We start from the raw sequence: 6000 nt of genomic DNA, 5'->3' as shown, positions 1-6000 counted from the left end.
TTGGACAAGCTGTCCAAAAACCCCCCCCCCCCCCCTTTTTTTTGTGCTGAATATATAATTATAAATCCTAGAACCCTAGCTTGTAATTAGTCACCATCTTCTCCGTCCAAACTACGTATCTAACCATTTTTTTTGGTTACTAAAACCTCAAAATCTCCAAACAGAACCTAATCACCTCACTATCTAGCAACTCTAATAGTTAACATGCTCGTTCTTAATTTTATTCTTCTCATGATAAGGTTTTGTTCCTTAATCCCTTTGGGGTATATAGATGTTTAATTTTATTCCCAGAAAAATGATCATTGATATATATATATATATATATATAGGCTTAATTTATAAATAGTCTATCAAAAAAAAGAAAGTTTTATAAGTATGGAATCTTAGGAAATAATTAATACTTAGTGTATGGACACGTTTTGCAGCCCAAACCCAAGATGTATGGGATATTGATCCAGTGAGCCTAGTACAATAAATTTGTAGAGAGTAGGTCAAAGAACTAGACCCTAATGAATTTGACAACGGCTAGTATGAGTTTAGAGGATGATCAAGCAAAAACAAGGAATATAAAGCTGAATGAATTCCCTGTCTGAGGAGAGAAGTTTTATATATAGATCAATAACGGTTGAGTACAAATACAATTTTGATTGTTACAGTATTTTTTTTCTATTTTTCTGATCCCTTCCTCATGGAGGGTCTCTTACATTATATAGCTCCCTTTGAACTATCTTAATTCTACACTTGTTGGTCATCTGAGCCTTTATTTGAGTACCTGTCCCATCAGACACCCTTTTTGGCTTTTTGTGAGTTGTGATAGCCAAGACAATACTGTTCAGAGGTCTTCTCCACATAAATACGACCAGAAAAGTAGCTGTAGTGCATTTAATGCGGTGGTAGCAGCTTTCCCTTAGATATTTTTGGGTTCCCCTCATTCTTGTATGTTCATGATGTACTTCCTTATCACTGGAGTTTCATGAAAGGTCACTCTGATCATTGGAATACATATTTGAGCTGTACTTATCGTATCTGAGGAGATATTTCTCCTCGGACAACCTTCCCATTTGTATCTTACTCATTAAATCCTGCGTCTGAACCATTCATTACCATTTGTTCCTCCTCGGACCACTCACGCTCTCGGCCAAGGCCCAAGGTCCAATATATAATTTAAGCCCTTAATCCTACACTTAGATTATGACATATTGAAGGATTATTTGTAGTCTCTATTGTCATGTTTTTTAGGTTTGCCCTTTACAATTAATGTTAATTTGTATAAAAAAAAAATGAATTAAGAACTAGAAAAGTGCCATTGCAAAGAGTGTACAAGATTACTAAATAGGGCAAAAACAATGCTTAAGTTTCATTGTGTTATGGTTTTAATAAATTCTTTGAAAGGTATCGTTATATCAATAATAGTTTGGTCAATAGGGTAAGACAAAAAAGATAAAAAAGAAAAGGACTGGTTTGGTCGTGTGAACCTTTCAGCGAAGAGGCTAGGCCGGCCCATGGCTTAATTCAAAGAACGTCAACGAGAGAACACTCATGCAGAGTCCACATAATTAATGGTGCATGAATGCTTACCCCTTCAAACAAAGCCTTTAAAAAAACTAATATATTTATACCTAAAAGCTATAGTGTCAACCTTTTGACTCGTGCCGTCATCAAAAAACGATAATTGGACCTAAAATAAACCCATTAACGACACAAAGGTATTAGGTACCATGTATGGGCTATATTTTTTTTTTCTTTCACAAAAAGGTTCATTGTTCCATCTATCTAGATCTAGTGGAAAATTCTAAAATTCCTTTTCTATGAGCCCTCCATTTCGTTTTGTCTCACCAGTTGAGTATGTTGGATATATATTTGGATCTCTGTGCTTCTTAAAGACCTGTTTATATATTTCTTAAGCAGAATAGGATAGAACTAATTTAATTTTTTAGGGTTAGAACTTAGAACTGGTCTAACTAACATAGTTGTGGCACTGCCTTGAATTGAAGTTTGAGATTCAAATTCGTCTAATAAACGAGGACGGTACAGGTTTAAGAAATTTTTTTCATATGATGTTATAAGAGTAATGAGACAAACTACAGTCAATAAAGTGGCTCAGTCGTAAAGCCATGAATCGAACTTTTTGTTCAACCCGAAAAGTGGGTTGATTTCTGCACTATGTATTTGTGATTTGCGTGATTCGAATTGAAAGCTAAAACTAGAGTTGACGTTAAAAATAATATTGACCACCACGCGGTGCCAGACATCGAGAGTGACAATCACGACCTCTGTATGAAGACGGAGAACCAGTTTTGTGCAGTATTGGCATGTGGGGTGTGGGTATAGGGTTGAGATTAATAGAGGAGATAGCGTCTAAATGGAGAAATTCATTACTATTATTTTTGGTGGCTTATTTGTCTTGTTAAATATTAGCATTGATACACCATGTTGAATATACTAGTATAGATGCGGAAGCGAAAGCATAAAGTATAAAACACAATAACACACGAGGGTTACGTGGTTCAGCCTAACGGCCTACATCCACAGAGGAAACCCTAAAGGGCTACATCAATAATATATTATAGTGTAATACAAATCTTGTGTTATAATGAATCATAACATGTGTATATATAGTAGACTAAACCCTAAACTAATAGACTTCTAGTACAAGTAGGAGACTTGGCTTGCATACAAAGTAGAATTAGGCTTGGGCCTATGCTAATGGGCTAATATGCTAATGGGCTAATATATCTCTAACATGTCTAATATGAGACAAAAAGTTAAAAAATAACTTATTTTAAAAAAGTTTTGTAGATAATTTAAGTAAAAAACTAGCTTATATTTTGCCAAATGCACACTAAGGAAAAGATTGTGGAGCTTGGAAAAGGAGATTGTAGTAGACTAAGTGACCAATGTAATAACCAAGTCATGAAAGTTAGATTTGGGGCCTTTGAAAATGTATATGTTGAAGTCTTGAGGTGGGAGTGGATGGCTTGTAGCTGTGATCACCAAAAAGGATTTTGCTTTGTGTAGAAATTGAGTGAGGGAAAGATCATCTTGTTTGAGACTTTGTAATTGCGTATGAATCTGAAAGATACGAGTATTGGAAGCAGAGGCAAGTGAGATGCTTTAAGAGTGGTCCCTATTTCTTGGGAGAAATTACATTTTGTCCTCCTAAATTATGAGAGTGCATACTTTATCCCCTTAAAAATCTTTTTATCCTTACTTTCTAAATGATGAGAGTGCATACTTTACCCCATAAACTATGAAAATGCACACTTATCGAAACTATTATCTATGGGATGAGGTGCAAAGTGTTACAAAGTAATATTTTAGGAGGTAGGTGTGTACTCTCATAATTTAAGGGGGACAAATGTTATACATGTAATAGTTTAGGGGATAAGTGTCAAAAAGAGTATAGTTTAAGGGGGTAAAATATAATTTCTCATATTCTTTTAGATAAAGAGAGGCCAACAACTAGTGGTACGATTTCATCATTTCATCAGATAAGGAAGAAATGAGAAGGCTCTTGAGATGTTGGTCTTGTTTAGTCCAAGGGATTGAAACATTGTTGATGCAAGATGGAGCGCATAGGTTGGAACCATCAATGAAACCAAGAAGATCTGGACCTTTAAGACAAGGAAGCGATGGGATTTTCCGGTAGAGATAATTGTTGTTGGTAATTTTAATGGAGAGAAAATAATAAGTATTTGGCAAGGAAGGAAGAGAAGAAGTGGGTAAGGTGTGGTGGTGTGTTTTTTTTTTTTTTTTTTGGAGAAACAAACTAATTGCTAAACATACACACTTTAATTGAAGAAGATGAAGAAGAAGAGGAGTCGAAGGCTAAAAGTGCTCTGATACCAAATAGAAACAGTATTTGATTGTAGCATCATTCTCATTGTTTTGTATTATACTTATATAAATAAATATACATGATAATTAAGTATTGTAACAAATAAAATTAATTACACGAACTCAAAAATTTAAATTTTCTAAATACAAAATAAGGAGATATGGTTTTTTTTTTTTTGAAAAACAAACACACACACTCAAGGGAGAGGGAAATGAGTTCTAATACAAAATGAAATGAAATAATATGTGCATGGCTAGGCCTAAATCATAAATTGAAAAGAAAATGAAATGTCTATTTAAGCTTGTTTCAAGAGCATACTTAAAAAATGGACAATTATAGACATTTTGGGTCCGTTTGGATTGAACTTATTGTTGCTGAAACTGAAAACTGAAAACTGAAAACACTGTAGCAAAATAATTTTTAAATGTATGAATAGTACCGTGGGACCCATTTTTAATTTTTTTTAGTACGTAAACAGTGCTATGAACAGTAATTTTTGTCCCCTGCACAATGAACCCATGTGAGGTTACTGTTCATGCGCAGGGGCAAAAAAAGAAGAAGGAGAAAACGTGAAACGCAGAAACGCAGACTCAATTCCCAAACACATACTTTATTTTGCACCTCACACAACTTAAGCCCTCCTTCCCAATGACAATACACTTGGTTCTTCTTATTGAAAGGCTCTCGTCAAATAACACACTCAAAGTACTTCAAAAAATCCTATTTATGCGTACGTTGTTAAATTACCAATTGTTCTAGAGGTTTAAACTAATGAAATATAATAAATTTAATCATTTAACTGCATTTAACACTTACCTTCACGTGTATGCTCAAAGTCCCTTTTAATAAATGAAGCCCAATACTTGAGATTTTAAATAGAAGGTAGAGTGAAGAAAAAAGGATCGAACTCAAGATTTCCTTCTTACCATGTTAAATTACAAATTCTCTCAAAAGCTTAATGAACTATTCTAGTTGCATACGCAAATCAAGCTTGGTGGAATCATTTGAGGAGTTTTTCTTGAAAATCCAATACAAAGCTAATCTCACATCATTAGGAGCAAGGTTTTGCACTTAAATTTTCTAGTATAAAAAGCCCAACTAACCCAAATTTTCAAACAAAAGCAATCATGAAGAGAAACACCCACAAAAATCTCAATCGAAGTGATTTTTGAGAGTAAAGACAGTTTGTATTTAAAATCTCAATAAAAAAGCGCATTGGATCTCAATAGGAGCTTTCATATCGAGCTTTGAAAACGTCCTCGTCTTCCTAAATCCTTGTTTTAATCTATTTTCTTTTATTTCCCAATATCAAATTAACAAGCTGTTAGTGCAGCAAGCACTAGTTAACCCTCATTAAATAATTACAAAATCAAAGAACCTGAATCACCGAGGGAGGTGAACATAATAAAAAGCCATAATATATATAAGCACTGCAATATTGGGAGGCCCTTTCATGGTTGGACTTGAACTGGAAGACACGTGGCAAGTGTCAAAGTTCATTGCAAATACATTGTGTTTGGGATTGTGAGGCCCTTAGTCCTTAGACACATCATGGTTTCTCGAACACCAATATACACAACTTGGTCTTGAACTGTCATACACGTGGAAAATGACAAAGAGCAATGTTTTGGGTCCTATAGTTCTTGAACACCATGGCTTTACTAATCGTACTATTTTTTTTTTAATATAAGGACTATAAAATAAACAATAATTAATATTGGACCTCCTAAGTCAAACAATTAATTAAGCCACATATGCAGCTAGCTAGCTAATACCAAATGTGTAGTTTTAATTAATTAAGATGTCACATTTAAAATTTTAAGCACTCTGCCAAAAATGCGGACAAATCAAAAATGGCGGTTGTAAGAGATTCTTAGTTAACCGACTTTTTTTTTTCTTTTCCTAACAGGTATATAATCTCAAACATAAGCTATATTAAAATGCATTACGTGTATCAATCAGTATAATTAAGTAATATATAACATAAGAATCTATATGTATATATTCCAAGTAGACGTAATTAATTTTCTCTTAATTAAAAGACAGTTCAGGATTAGCTAAACAGTAAAAAAGATTTTAAAAGCCGACCTTTCTTGGGATTTGGAGAATGATTGACAGCCAACATACAGAACGTAAATAGTCGGCGCTTCGTATATGATTAA

The sequence above is a fragment of the Quercus lobata genome, chromosome 8, assembly GCF_001633185.2.
Source record: "Quercus lobata isolate SW786 chromosome 8, ValleyOak3.0 Primary Assembly, whole genome shotgun sequence".
NCBI lineage: Eukaryota > Viridiplantae > Streptophyta > Magnoliopsida > Fagales > Fagaceae > Quercus > Quercus lobata.
This window is presented reverse-complemented; position numbering follows the sequence as displayed.